Here is a 16,817-nt window from a genome sequence, read left to right on the forward strand (position 1 = left end):
ACAAAAATATATTGCCATACACTTCTTATGGCTTAACCGGGTGATCATACATCAGATAAACAGATCTTCAAACTCCCACAAATATCAAATACAATTCACCGAGTTGAGCGGGCCGAAGCACATGCTCCTTTATAGCGCCTCAAATAACCCATTGAATGGAGACTCATGCTCAACACTCCCTTATCTACTCCAAACAAATCAGTCAACCTAGAGCCATATGCTCACAATGTCACAAATACATGTGAGTACCCATAAATCCTATGGCATGCCAACTATATCTAATGGATCCACCATGCATGTTTCCAATATATTCAAACAAACATAGCATATAAATCAGTCATTATTGTGCTCGATTTAATGTGATAAAATGATTATGTATAACTTGTAACATAGCTATTTAACATCCAACTAAATCAAGCAATTCATTCATCAATTTCCCATATTCAGTTACCAATTGTAATACGAATATATCATGATAAAAAATTTTAGTACACATGCTTAAAATAATCCTTAAAATTAATCTAATTAAATAGCATAACACCACCCAAAAAATCACTTGCCATTTTTTCAATATAAATTCAACTTTTGCACAATTAATACCAATATTGCAAAATCAACCATTTATCCATAATTAATTTTTTTTGGTGATACATATTTAATTAATTTTAATCATTAATTAGGGTACTAATAAAACATAATTGAGGGTCAATTTACCAAATCGCCTTTAGAAACACTCACCACACAATTTTATTCTATCACAACAAGTGACCAACTAGGCAATTCCAAGCTTCAATTTTGGTTATCTTGGTCCTCTTCAAGATTCAGAACTTCAACAGAGGTAAAGTAGACATTACCACATTTCCAAGGCTATATTAAACACGAACTTTAATTAAGTATGCTAATCAAAATCATTTCACAAAGATACCTTATTGGATTTGTAACATCAAGTCGAAAACTCGATTCCTCACAAAATCGATCTCTCTAGCCCTCCTAATCACTTCCAAACATCAATACTAAACCAAATACACATAAACTAAGCATCAATTTCACATTTAAATCAATTTTACAAAAATCTAAAAAATCGATTCATGAAGATGATGAAATTCAGATTTCTTCAAATTACCTCACAAATCATGTTTAATCATGATAAATAAGACCAAAAATCTTTTAATAGATCCATTTTGAGTTGGAACATCCATTGATTTGTGGATTTCCTCTCAAAATTTATGATCCACCATTAAAGGACCATGTGTTCTTGGAAGAAGATGACATTGATAAAGAATCCCTTAATTGACTCTCAAATTATGTAAAAATATTTTTAATCTTCATAAAAAAAAGTTTTGGATTGAAGATTACCTTTGATTCGCTCTAAATTCGTTGATTGGAAATCTTAATTTAAGAAGCTTGAGAAATTTCAAAATATTTTTGGCTAATTCTGAGAATAATTTTGGGTGAATTGAAAGAGTATTTTGAGAAGAAAATTAATTGAATCTATTCTTTGATGATATATATTTAAAATCATGCAAAGAAAACGAATTTTATAGCTATCTAACATGAGGTAAATGGTGTGAAAAGTAGGATAGATGCTTTTTGTTTAAAATTGAAACAATCCACTAGAATTTAAAAATTGGGAAATTTCCCTAACGGCCATTCTTACATTTCTCTTGTTTTACCATTTAATCCATTCCCTTCAAAATTCTGAATTTTAAGGTTTATTTTCCAAATAAGTACTCCAAAATTTCCCTTATTTTACAGTTAAATCTAATTTAATTAATATTTAAATTTAACTCAAATTAACCCTGAATAAAAATTATTTTAAAATTCTTTTTCGACCCAAATTAATTATTTTCACTAATAATTATTTAATTACTTTAAAATTAATTTTTCAAAAATATTTTTATTTTTCCAGATTATTGTTTAATCGATTTTAGATAAAATCAACCTCCTAAATTAAATTAGAATTACTAAAGACCCCATAAATTCCTAGTTCAACACTCGAAACCTGAAAAATATACTTGAAACTACTAAACCCGATTTAGGGATATTACACTTCGTAACCCAAATCAAGAGGTAGGTAATTTCTGATTGGGTTTTTTGGGAAAATGTTATGGTTTTTGTTTTATTTTTAATTTGGTATAGTGTAGATACCCAAAATCGAAGGGTTAATGATGACAATCTAAGGTTGTTGTCTGTTGTAGTTTCAATTGCCACAAAAATGGGTTTTTTAATAGCAGTGGTGGTTGAAATTTGTTAGTATTGTCAATATTTTATGCGATTGTGGGTATAAGATGTAGGTACCGAACTAAATAAAAAAGTAATAATTCCAAGCAAGAAGCTTTAAAAATATGTTTAAATATCGAAAATGGTGGATGCCTACTATGTTCTGTTGTTTACTTTTAGTAATGTCTTAGTGTTTGTTGTTGTATTCAAAGAAATGGTCCCTATGTTGTTTTGAATTTTTTTTTGCTGGTTTTGTTGAATAAATTATTTGTTTATGCTTGCAGATATCGTGGGATAAGGAATATTACCTTATTTTGCACATGGGTGGGCATTTTGTAAAGGATCCATATATTGGATATGTAGGTGGGGAAGTGATTAGGCTTAAAGAGGACCTAGACACAATATATTATTTTGAATTATGTAAAATAGTAAAAATTAGGTTAGGGTTTCACACTACCATGTTAGTATATTTTCATGAGCCTGGTACAGTAGGGTTACAAAATAATCTAAAAGTGATTTATGATAACACTTCCACAATAGCTATGTTAGACTTTTGGGTCAAGTTTAAGGAGATTCACCTATATGCTGAACATGAGGTGGATAATCCTATAATTGTAGATGATATGTTATTATTGACTGCTGGGGAAAGTGATGTTAAAGGAGTAGAAGCTGATAGGGAGGGTGATGTTGAAAGGGTAGATTTAGATGGGGATGACGTTGTAGAAGGGGTACAAGCTGTTAGGGAGGGTGATGTTGAAGGGGTAGATTTAGATAGGGATGGAGTTGTAGATGGGGTACAAGCTATAGGGGAAGATCATGTTGAAGGGGTAGAAGCTAATGGGAAAGGTGATATAGAAAGGGTACAAGCTGATATGGAGGATGATGTAGAAGGTGTACAAGCTGAAGCAGATAAGTATAGTGGTGGGGAAAGTGATGGGCAAATTAGTTTAGTATCAACTGTTGGAGAAGAAAATGTTAGTGGTTTTGGATCATCTGTTAGTGATGAAAATGCTGTCGATTTTGCAACATCAGATGGAGTGGACAATATTGTTACTGCAGTTAATGGAGAAGAGGAAGACGGGAATGAGACTGAGGTATAAGACTTAAATAAACATGGCAACTTGGATGGATCCGATAAAGATGAAAAACATAAAGATGGTGAGAGGAGGAGAAGCAAGTTTCCCTTATACAATGATCGGTTTGATTCATTAAAATTTAGTTTGGGAATGTTTTTTTAAGGATAGCAAATAGTTTAAGAGTACAACTCGAAACTACTCCAAATAATGTAGAAGACAACTAAAGTTTCTTAAGAATGAACTGAAAAGGGTTGTTGTAAGGTGCATTGCTTCCCCTAACTATCCATGGAGAATTTTGGCTAGCTATAGTCTTATTGCCAAATGCATGCAAATTATAAATTTTCAAGAGAAGCACCATTGTTTGGTTAGTTTTAAGAACAAAATGGACTACTGCTATGATTTCCCAACATTTTGAAGCAACTATCAAGGATCACCCTAAGATGAAACTGAGGGAAATTAAAAGAATATGTGTTTTAGAGGTTCATGTAAATGTAAGCATTGATTGTTGTTATAAAGCTAAGAAAATAGTGAAGGAGAAAATGGTTAGGAATCATAAGGAGGAATTTGGTCAGTTATGGGACTATACTCATGAGTTAAGGTTAAAGACGCTAGGCAGCACAATAAAATGGTTGTTTAAAGGGTGAAAGTAGACTCCTCTCCTCATTTTAAGAGGTTTTATGTATGCTTTGATGCACTAAAGAAAGGTTGGAAACCGGGGTGTAGGCCACTCATTGGGCTAGATGGTTGATTCCTAAAAGACCCATTTAAGAGTGAATTTCTCACAGTTGTTGGAAGGGATGCAAACAACCAGATGTTCCTTATTGCATGTGTTGTGGTTGAAGTGGAGTGCACTACTTCATGGGCCTGGTTTATCAGTCTTCTATTAACTTATTTGGGCTTGAAAGATTGGTATAGGTACACAATTATCAGTGACCAACAAAAAGTCAGTGAATTATCTAATTTAGGCTTGGTCTTGTCCTTTTATTCTGTTAAGTATAATTAACTATATTTTTCTAATAATCTATCTGTGTGAATCATTTAATTCAAGCATTGTAGAAGCTAGGTTCAAAAGTATTATCAAAATGCTTGAGGATATTAGGACCAAGATAATGACTAGTATAGTATGAAAAATGAAGTTATGTAATGGATGAAAGCAAAATTATGGTCCATTGGTGAAAGCTAAGTTCGATACCAACAAGAAGGACTGCGTATAGTGGCAATTGATATGGAATGGTGAAGATATGAAATAAGGAAAGGAAGTTATCAATATACAGTAGACCTAAGTCAAATGATATGTAATTGTAGAAGTTGGAAAATTAGTGGGATCCTATATGCCCATACATGTGCTACCATTGTATCACCTAGAGCTCCAACCAGATGACTATCTACATGAATGTTATCATATTAAAACCTATAAGAAAGCTTACTGATTTCCAATACAACCTATAAATGGGCCACATGATTGGGCAAAAACTGGTATTAAGCCAATGCTACCTTCTATTGAAAGGAAGATGCCTAGAAAACCCAAAAAGAATAGGAGGATGACCAAAGATGAACCAAAGAAATTGAAGCCTAGCCACTTGAGTAGGAAAGGTCTACTCATGACATGTACTCAATATGGCCAACATGGCCATAACAAGCGGTCCTGTACACAAGGAAATGAACATGCTAAACAGGTATAATGTTGTTCTTCACTTATATATTGAGTAAATTTATTTTGTTTAACCACTTTCATTATGGTCCATGTTTTGTACCAAGATGCATAACCACCTAAAAAAATAAGGGAAATATCCTATTAAAAGGTCAACTACCTCAGATAAATCTAAGGGAAAGCAACCCAATAAAGGCAAAATACATGGAATAGGGTTGTATACAAACTTGAATACTAGGAATCAAACATTTTATTTGAGTTTTCTTTCTTTTACTATTGATCAAACATTGTATATTGTTTTGATCAACTTAAAATATTATCGCAGTCTGGTAGAACCACAAGGAGCATGACGACAAGTTCATGTAAGGATGGTAGTGGACAAACTTCTTCAACACCCAAGTCGCCGAAGAACAAGAGAAATGCTCATCTCGACCATCTTGGAACACAAGAATCAGTTGTAAGAAACATGAGTAAATCATAGAAGAAATAGTTGTTATTTTGTCACATTTTGAGCCTACAACCATCTGGTTTTGGAATACACCAAGGTTGAATGTTATTTTGTCGTATTAATAACCAAGTTGTTGGGTTTTTTTTGTGGTTGATGTAGCTAGATATATCTCACTTACAGTAGTATGTTATATCTGTTACATCAACTTTTTTTGGTTGGTATAACATGAATGGTGTATAAGCTAAATAGAAAGATTTTGTAAAGTACATTTATCCCAATTGTAATAGGGAAATCATATGATTAAATGATCAAATTTGTTTTTTCAATCTTATGTTTCTTTTCACTGCATTATTTACTAATCTAAATTAAATTACATAAACAACAACAAAAATTGGTCATTAGTTCCAAGCATAATGTATATCAAGGTTCCAAATTACATAAACAACATATGATGGAAAATTTTACATTCAATTAACATTTCCAACTGCTAGTTGCATATTCCTCATACCACTATTGCCAACAAATAAACCTATGGTGATGCATACAATACATAACATGGAGCAACAAAATAACATCTTATACATTGACGTCTCCTTCTTGATAACTTTCATTTTTCATCATTTTGTTCCTTAATGCTAGTTCTCCTTTAACACCATAAACTGGTCTACCTCCTTCAACCTCAGCGTCAACAACACTACTGCCACCATTATGGCTACCATCAAATGCAACTAAACCATAACCTTCTTTCTAAGTGCAAAATTATCCTTTGAAAGATTTCATTCACTGTCGCACAATTGATGCAGTAACTTAGTCGCACGATCACATATTTGTCCATCGTACCACTTGAAGAAATCACAACCACCGTCCTACAAACAAACCCCAAATGAGTGACAATAAAAAAAAATTAAATCATAAACCCTCGACCTAAGGAAATTTTTGAAATCATCCAAATTGAGTTGAAGTAGAAAACAAAATTTTTCTTCACTTACCCGAAAATCTGAACAACCATAAAATCTCCTCCTCAAATTTAAATCGCTTCATGAAGTGTCTCTTGGAGCTAACTTATTGCAGTGACATTTTACTACTTCCCTATCATACACATACTTCCTCCGCGATGAAGTAACAATATTTGCATACCTCGATTTTTTCCTCAAACCATTCGAATACGTTACCCAATCTCTAGACTGGCTATACGAACTATGTGATTCAGATTTGAGAAAAAATCTTGATTCCATGATTTCAGAAGACAAGGAAGAAAAATAACAATTTTCTAGAGTTTATGGGACTTCACAATTTGGGAATAAGGTATTAAGGATGTAGAAAATTTCCTCAAGCCATGATTCAAATTGGAGATTGCTGAAGTTTTTAGGGATTTCATGATTTAAGGTTTTCACAATTTGGGAATTTCAATTTTTTTGGGACGATTTCGTTTTTTTTTCAGATTATTTATTTCTTTTTATTTATTATATTTATTTTTTAACATGTCATCCTTTAACCTGGCACGCCACATAGATAGCTATGTTGACCGACGCTTGACTAACTGTCAACTAACTTTTCCCATTAAAAATAGGTTGATTTGTGGAAAAATCGTTACGTTGAGGGCCTCAATAAAAAAAAGGGGGTCAAGGGCACAAAACCTAAAACCCCTAAACATTGAGGGTATTTTATGGAATTATGATTTTGGCCCCTAGACAATACTGAAATTTGTGATTTAAATTTAATAAAATAATTTTAACGATAGTAACAATTGGACTTGAATTTTTAAATTTGAAAACTAAATAATTGAATGTTTGATACAAGGATTAAATTCTAAATGTATGAAATGTATAGGGGCTTAGAGTATAATTTGTCCTTTATATTTTTACTCTATAATCTAATACAAACATATAATCAATCCAAGGCGAAGTGTGGGCTGAAAACCATACTAGTAACTATATATAAATGACCTTCTTGCATTGACAAGTGGGTCTACTATGCTTTCTTTTTTTGCATTATAAATAAATTGTTAAATTTCAATTTTGATCTCCTATTATGCTTAAATTTGAAATTTAATTCTTATAGTTTAATTTCTAACATAATTCTATCTCTAAAATTTTATAATGTTATTAATTAGTTCAAATAGTTAATATTATTAACTTTTTGATTAAAACATTACGTGGTTATGTATAATTTAAAAGCAGATTTTTAAATCCCAAAAGTAGAGGGGTTAAATTCTTGAAAATAAAAGTTGAAAGACTAAGTTCTAAATGTACAAAGTGTATAGAGACTTAGTGTCATGGTAGTTTGAATTAGATTGAGAACTAACCAAGATTTTGGTATGGAGAGAGGCATCAGATCAGTTAGCCTGTGAACTAATACGGAGCGATTGAACCAAGCTAAAAAACTAGTTGAACAATTTTTTTTTTATTTTTAAATTTTTTATGATTTTTAATAATTTATTTAACTGAATTATACGAATCAATGGCTTGACTGGTTCGATCACATGTCCAGTTTTGAAAACCTTGCTTAAAGTATTTTCTTTAATCTTCAAATTTTTACTCTATAATTTAACACGAACAAATAATCAAATCTCACAAAACATGGTTGACTATACTAGTTAATATAAAAAGAAGGGCTAATTACAGGAATTACCTCTAGACTTTAACAAATTTGTCAATATGATATTTGTACTTTTAATTTGTTCAATGTTACACTTGAACTTTGATTTTTGACTACCAATTTGATATTTCGGTGATAAATATTAACGTAATGCAACACATGACCCAATCAAAGACTAACACGTGGGATTATGTCATCACTATGTTAACTTTTCACTAATGCCTTAGGTTTCTCCTAACAATTCATCCAAAATCTTTTTCTTTTACAGTTTAAATTAAAAACTTACTAATTGTTATGAATATCTTATTAAGTGGATGTCTTTCATGATCAAGATAATTTTTTTGTATATTTTAAATTCTAATAGTTATTAGAATTAGATCTCTACTTCTTTTATACTTCTTATGCCTATAAATATAGACTCTGATGAAGCATTGTAACCGCCCCATTTGATTAATAAATTACATTCTCTATTACTTTCATATTTTCTTTGTTCTTTATTCTCTCCATCTCTCTTTATTTTATAACACGTTATCAGCACGATCTTGCTCAAAGTGATAGTTCCTTTTATCGACAATCAAAGTTATCCTTCATGATTTTCAATATCTTTGATAGCAAGATGCAAAGTTTTTACAGATGGTAAAAGATTTGATACTGTTATGTATATGAAATCGAGAAGTAAGATTCAATCTCAGAATGGATTATAGTTCTTATTCTCGATCTTTGATTTATTGTACAAGCATGGGTAAAGTATAGATTTGGTAAGAAACTTTTATATTTTGACCATATTTTCTTTTTCAATTAAGGTATGACTACTATTAATTTTTTTTTGACATAAATTTCACATTTTGATGGTATTGAAATTTGGTACAATATGTATAAGATAAGTTTCAAGCATCGTATACAAAAATTTTAATTATTTGTTAAAATATTTTTACTATTAGATTCTAAAAGTTATTACAAAAACAAAGTTGTTTTACTACTTGTAATAATGCTCGTGATAATAGTCAAGGTGATGACGATGATGTTAAAGATCTTCAGGTATATTTTGCTATGTTTTATTTATTGTTTATTATAATTGGAGACTAATCATGACAACATGCATAGATAGATTTTGATTTGAAATGTCACGCATGTTTGTAATGGTGATTATGAAATAAAGAATCTATTGATATGTTTATAAGTTCGTCCTACTAGATTTGTTGCATTCCTCGAAGTGAATGTAAACATAAAGTAAATAAAAGATATAACCATGGACTACTAAAAGTGGGAACATAGTAATAAATAAGAGAACAATGAGAGTTCTCAAGATAACTTTTCAAAGGGTAAAGATAACTTAAGTTATCAATGTGATATGAAAGATTATTGGCCACATATGTGTCGTATGACCAAATATTTTGTTTCTGTTAATATTCTTTGAGGAATGATATGAAAATGTAATATTCTTTGAGGAATGATATGAAAATGTAGTAATGAATTCTATCATTATTACAGATAGAAACTATTTATCTTATTTGGTACTAAAACAAGCAAATATTATTCCAATATTTGATAATACAAAATCAGTTGAAAGCTCCAGAAGAGCTAATATATCACTATCTAAAAAGCACAAACACTACAACAAAATAGGTTTTTAGAGGCATTTGGATAAAAAAACGCCGCTATAGATTGAGCATTAGCGGCGTTTTTTGAAAAACATCGCTATAGATCAAGAATTAGCGGCACTTTTTAAAAAACACAGCTATAGATCGAACATTAACGGTGCTTTTTAAAAAACGCCGCTATAGGTCGACCATTAGAGGCGCTTTTGAAAAACGCCGCAAAAAAATTAAGTCGTTTTATGTTGAGCTTTAGTGGCATTAGCGGCGCTTTTTGAAAAACGCTGCAAAAAAAATTCAGTAAGATGCCGTCGTCTTATGTTGAGCTTTAGTGGCATTAGCAACGCTGTTTGAAAAACGCCGCTATAGATCGAGCTTTAACGGCGCTTTGTCAAAAATGCCGCAAAAAAAACATTTTATTTATCTATTAATTATTTAACTAGTTTATTTATATTAATTAAAATATAATTTATTTTTAATTGAATATTTAAATTCTTCAAAAAAAATAATGACACGTAAAAAAATTTGAAAGTAAAAACATAGAAAAATATTTGTTAAAAATGAAAAAAATTAAAATACTATTATTTAAAATAATTTTAAAGTTTTTTTTGGATATATGACTGATTTTTTTTAATTTATATATTAAATAATTTCTTATATAATCGTAAAAGAGATAGTATTAATTTTTAAATATTGAATTAATTATTATTATAGTTTAGGGTTTATGGTTTAGGAGTTACTATTTTAAGGTCTATGGATTATGGATTATGGTTTATGTTTTATGATTTAAGGTTTAAAGGATATGGGTTAGGGGTTTAGGGTTTAGATTAATTAGTATTTTTAATTTATATATTAAATAATTTCTTATATAATTGTAAAAGAGATAATATTAATTTTAATATATTAAAGTTATGATTATAGTTTAATATTAATAGTTTAAACTTTATATATATTAAATGGTTTAGGATTTAAGGTTTACTTGAGATTTGTTAAATGATGAAATTTTATACAATCAATTAATGCTTTTATATTTAAAAATATTTAATCTAAACCATTTGATATATTTAAATATTAAATTTTAAAAAAACATTGATAAATAAATAAATAAAGTAACAGATTGATATGGATAGGTAACTATCTACTTTGGATAGGACCAAATTATAACAAATAAAAATGAAATACAAAAACTTAAACACTCCACATCGAACATCTAGCAAAATGGTTATATTTTAGTTAGGAAGAAATATCTCTAATAAAATGAAGATTAGATCGGAAAAGAATAACATAAAATCATGATTAACGTCTCAATCTTTAATAGAAATTTGATATGTGAGAGATTGATTGCTTACATTGGATAATTCTAACTTAATAATTAATTACAGTAATTTAATAATTTGTTTTCTTATTAAAATATACGATATTTATTTTGAGAGTACTTGTTTTTTTTATTATAAAAATCTAATTTATAAAAAATAGTAATATTAAATGTTTTATAAAATCACTTAACTAATAATTTTTAGCAGACAAAATAAATATTGTTTATAAAAATATTCTTTAAATATTTAGTAGTATCAAAGGCATTAGCGGTGTTTTTATCATAAGCGCCACAAAAGGTAAGCAATAGTGGCGTTTTTATACGCAAAAATCATTTTGTTTTAATACAAATGTCACCGTTCTATTGGATTTCTTCGTGGCGCTTTTGGTGAAACGTTGCAATATGTCGGCCTTTAGCAGCACTAGTGAAAAACGCCGCAAAAAGTTATTCTGTTTTAATCAAAACGACGTCGTTTTATTTGATTTTTTAGTGGCATTTTTATTAAAATGCCGCAATAGGTCTGGCTTTAGCGGCGCTAGGTGAAAAATGCCGCAAAATGTTATTTTGTTTTAATCAAAATGGTTCGTTTTGTAGGTTTTTTAGTGGCGTTTTTTGGTTAAACACCGCAATATGTAGGGATTTAGCGGCGCTGGTGGATAAACGCCGCAAAGGTTGATTTCTTTTAGGCAAAACGTCGTCGTTTTGCTCTCCTCCTTTCTTAGCCAACCAATAAACCCGATGAACCTTATTCATTTCCCCCTTCTTCTGAATTTCATTTCCCCCTTTTTCCCCAGTCTAAAACCCCTAAATTTCTCCCAAAATTTGTAGCCCAACTTTTTTTCCTCTACTTTTTTTCCTCAACCTTTTCTCCTTACTCTTTTCCCCCCTCGAAATCCCTAAGTTCCACTTGAAATAAACAGCCCAACTATTTTTCCCCAAATCAACAACCTTGAAATCGATTTTGAAGGTTTGCTCTTGGGTCTTTTAAACTCATAACAATGCTTTATATGTTGTTGTTGTTGTCGACAATAGAAACAAGGTTGTTCATCTATTCCTATATATGATCGATCCTGCTTGAATGATTGCTGTGTTTTTATTGTTACTGTTTGATATATTTGAACTGTTTCCAGTAGTTATAGTTAGCTTGTTCTCATTTGATTATCCTTGCTAAAACTTCATGCTATGTTTTAATGAGATTTTAGCGTATATTCCAAACTCCTCTGATAAGATACATCCATATTCCATGGCATGGAAACTGTAACTTTGCCTGCATTTTGAGCTCCATGGTAGTATATAACAAATAACAATAAGTTGTTCTAGAGATTGAGAGAATTAGAAGGTAATAAGGTTGCGGACCAGATATTTGGAGAAGGTTAGTCATCTCTTGTGATATGACATCGAGTATTATCTGCCTTTCTTCTCTTACTCTCACATCCTTCCCTGCTTGATATGGGTTTATTATATAAAAATTAATTTAAAAATTAAGGCTTATTATATAGATTACTGGGACATACTGTTAGTTGGACCAAGGTTTGTCTGATTGATATGGGTTTGGTTTTTCTAAGTTTTTATTATATTTGGAGGATATTTAGAGGTTATATTCAATATATATAAAAATTAAACCTTATTATAAAAGTTTTCATGGCTACTTTGTTGTGATATAAATACAATATATATAATTTCATGGTTGTTCATGGCTGTTCATCTTTAGATTAATTTTTGAATTATTATTTTGTTAAGCCAATTTTTTTATCTTCAAATGCATTTTGGATGGAAGAATTTAAATAAATGTTTGGAAAATACATAAATGGATCATGTTTTTATAGCTTCTTGGTTTTTATCCTTAAATTAAATAATTTATAGCTTCTTGATTTAGAAAATACATTAATGGATCATTTTTTTAACTTATTTAATTCTTGTTTATCCTTAGATTATTTTTTAATTTCATGGCTGTTCATTGTTCGTAGGTGTAATTTAATTTGTTGGAATATAGCATTACTGTTATTCTGGGAATTAGTCTTATTTATAAAGGAAGATTAAATGAGTTTGATTTCATTGGCATTACACTTCCATAACACTACTTAGTACACATTGTTTTGCAGGTTCATTTTGACTGGTTGCTATGATAGTTTGGGAAGGTAAATAGATTAAATTTCATGTTTTTTTATGGACGTTTTATTTGGAGGAATTTAATTTGACAGAAATCGTGTTTTTGTTTTCTTTTCTATATAGTTTTCTTAAGGATATGGAAACAAGCTGAATGGTGTACACATATGCTAGAAGGACACAGTGGTGCAATTTCATCTGTTCGTATCATCAAGTTAGAAGGTTTAGTGGTCATCTTCATCGATATTAAGCATTTATGACATAACAATTTTATTCTAAAGAATCTTGGGCATTTATTTATAAGCATTGGCTTTTCTTTTATATCCTTCATGTTTTGTGCAGGGAGAGGCCATCTCTACACTTGTGGGCCATACACAGTGCGTCTCCTCTGTGGTTTGGCCTTAGCATGATACAATTTATTCGGCATCATGGGATCACTGTAACAGCCCGGTTTAGACCCTAGTAAGAACAGTGATTTCGGGACCACGAATCTGAGTCAAAAAAATATTTTAATATTATTTTCTGTGTTTAAAGTATGTGAATTGATATGTGTGAAATTTTCGTACGAAAATTTTATCGTTGTATGCTTGATTTAATAAAAAGGACTAAATCGCGTAAAACGTAAAAGTTACATGCTATTAGTTAAAGGTGTCAATTGGCCTTGGCTTTTTAATATGTTGGCCTTAAATGGTAAAGCCCATTTATAAGATAGTGGATGATATTTGGTTTGGTATTTGTGTAAATATGAATTTATTTTAATGGTAAAATGGTAATATGTTAAAAAAGTTTAATTAAATAAATCAAAAGCCATGTTTTTTGTCTTCTTATGCTATCATCTTTCTCCATAGCCGAATGTGAAAAGAAAAAGATGAGTTTGGAAGCTTTGAATATTCGGCACCTTTGGAAGCTTAATTCGGGTATGTGTTTTACTCGGTTTTTTATAATTCTTACGTTTTTGAGATCGTTGCTTCGAGTGCTAGTAAACCCATGCCCTAATTTTTGGATTTAATGAATAATTTTAGATTTTCCATTATTTATTATGTGATGAAGTTGTTGTTTGATGATGAATAATAAATCTTTGATGTTTGATTTTCATGTTTAATTAAGTGATTTTTTATAAAAATGTGTATTAAGGACTAAATTTAGAAATTTGTAAATTGAGGGGTCAAAACGTGAAATAAATAAAAGAAATGGGTTGCTAGAGACCTAAGATAAATTCGGCCTAACATAGGTTTGATGAAATTTTGAGTAATTTGTGTTATTTTGAAATAGGGACTAAATTGTAAAAATGTGAAATGTTAGGGGATAAAATGCAAAATGCCTAGATTATGTGTCCTTAGATAAAATTTAATGAAATGTTGAATAAGTGAGTTAATTTTGGATATTAATTAGATTGGCAAAAGTGGAATTCGGATTTGAATTGGGGGGAAAATCAAAGTGGTCGATTAGTCGTCTCGTTTCGATTATCGTTGTCCGAGGTAAGTCTATAAGAAATAAACATTTTAAAATTTGAATGTATATGATCTTTATATGCTGAATTTAATTGTGTGAATTTTTATTAGTTATAGCCGAATGTATAAATGTTTATGAGATTTGGGAACAAGTTCGATTCAATTGAGATATGATGTTTGAAAAGCTTAATATGAACATTAAGAAATAATTAGGATTTTCGAAATATGAATTATGTGTAAGACCGACTTTGTATCAGTGATATTCGAGCTTTATTGCCTAGCAGGCTTTGTGCCGGTGTATTATATTAGGCTTATTGCCTAGCAGGCTTTATATGCCGGTGTATTATATTAGGCTTATTGCCTAGCAGGCTCTGTGCCGGTGTATTATACTAGGCTTTATGCCTAGCAAATTTTATGTGAACAATGGTAAAAGTAATCAAATGTGTTAAATGAGCTAAAGTGATCAGGTATGTGAATATGGTTTACTTATTTGAAATGAAGGTAAATTGGCCGAAAGATATGTGATAAAAATGTTATGTAATGCTATTTTCTGACGCATGAAAAATTGATTTAAAAGGCTCTGGTATGTATTCATACTAAATTATGAAATTATGGCAAGTGGAATGTTCGGATTAATGATATAAATGTTACATGTTAATGTGAATTATATGTATGCATATGTGAAAGTATACATTCGGTTTACTTATGTATTCATGACATAAATGAGAGTATATATGTATAGGAAAATCTATAATTGGCCAAATGAAAAGTATAGGTGATTTTGTAAATGAAATTATGTGTTTTCATATTTGGGCAATTGTAAAATATATATTCGACCACATATTATATATATATGTGTGTGTGTTATTATGGTTTGATTTATGAAGATATGTATATAAGAGTTTAAATATTCGGTTATATATACATTGATAATATGGCTTTGAAAGGGTATGTTATTTTGATAATAGATACATGTATATTCGGTCAAGGTAAAATTTGTACATGGAAGTATATGTTATATATGAAATTGTGAGCTTGAAAATAAATGTGATCATGATAGTATAAATTAGTTTGATTAAACTAAGTTGATATTAATATTGAGTTATTTATTTGCTTATGACTTACTAAGCTCTCGAAGCTTACTCTGTGTGTTTTTCCTATGTCTTTAGAGATTCAGTGAATTGCTCGAGTTGGAAGTTGTTGGAGACGTCATCAAACTATTCGGTTATCATTTCGGTAACTAATGCTTTGAGATTTGGTTATGTGGCATGTATAGGCTTGTTTTGATATATTTGGTTTTGAAGTTTGTATATATATATAGCCATACGAAAATGGCTTGATTATAATGTTAAAGTTAGTGTATGTGGCTATGACTTAAACTTATTTTGGAAGTATCAAATGTGGTATAATGTGTGCTGGATGATTGTATAATATGGCTTGGTGATGAGGTAAAATGATGGATATGTATTTGGTTGTAAATTGGCTTTATAGGTTCGGATCCAAACGGCTAGAAATAATGCTTATGATTACATAGATTTGATCATGATATATGTTCATGTGGGGAATTAAGTTTCATGGTACTTATATGAGGTGTGTTGGCTATATGAATCAATTTGGAAACTATTTATAAAGTGTTGTGTATTCGGTTATGTGATGAAATTATATATGATGATTATAATCAACTTTGTGATTTGGCAATGATAGTTTAAATCATTTAGTCAAGTGTTCAGTAAAATGTTAATGTTAAATTTGTAACACCCAAATATCCGTGTCGATTACTAGAGTAGGTTCATAAAACATAACATGCTCAACTTTTTAATAGAACACTTGAGATACAAAAGAAAATTGAAAAGTGAAATCTTAAAATTTACGAATAACATTACCCGATTAAAACCCTTCTATTCATTTTATGATTTGTCCCCTATTGACCGAGTGCACATACATAATATATATAATTCAATCATATCACAAATATGAAGTTCTAAATCAAGATTTATAACCAAAACATTTTCAAATTCATACATAGAACTTTAGCCATATTCGTATGGCTTTATATACAATTATATCAAAATAGCTAACCTCCCAAAATTACTATCCTATACATGCCATAATGTCTACTAAAGTTTCAAACAAAAGTACCAAAAAGGTTGACAAAAGTTGCGATGACTTCGTGATGGTTCCCAAGCTTTCCTCGAATAAAATGATCTATACCAAAGCGAAAAACACACCGAGTGAGTTATTAACTCAGTAAGTCCTAAGAAAATTTCAATACTATAATAATTCAATTATCTACAAACTAAATAATTAACTCAATACTATTCGAACTTAGCCATGATATCACAAGGAAATATATTATG

At 30.0% G+C, this 16,817-nt stretch overlaps 1 long non-coding RNA gene across 3 annotated transcripts; it reads left to right on the forward strand.

Moving 5' to 3' along the window:
- Window positions 1-11,612: 11,612 nt before the first annotated feature.
- On the forward strand, window positions 11,613-16,158 carry LOC107893990 (uncharacterized). 3 transcript variants are annotated; one of them, XR_001683097.2, is made up of 7 exons: window positions 11,613-11,870; window positions 13,006-13,041; window positions 13,136-13,231; window positions 13,352-13,471; window positions 13,858-13,926; window positions 14,402-14,487; window positions 15,630-16,158. It is a non-coding gene; the product is annotated as an uncharacterized lncRNA (long non-coding RNA). The 3 variants fall into 3 exon arrangements; XR_001683096.2 differs by lacking the exon at window positions 14,402-14,487; XR_001683099.2 differs by lacking the exon at window positions 13,858-13,926.
- Window positions 16,159-16,817: the final 659 nt, after the last annotated feature.

This window comes from Gossypium hirsutum, chromosome A13, assembly GCF_007990345.1.
Source record: "Gossypium hirsutum isolate 1008001.06 chromosome A13, Gossypium_hirsutum_v2.1, whole genome shotgun sequence".
Taxonomy (NCBI): Eukaryota; Viridiplantae; Streptophyta; class Magnoliopsida; order Malvales; family Malvaceae; genus Gossypium; species Gossypium hirsutum.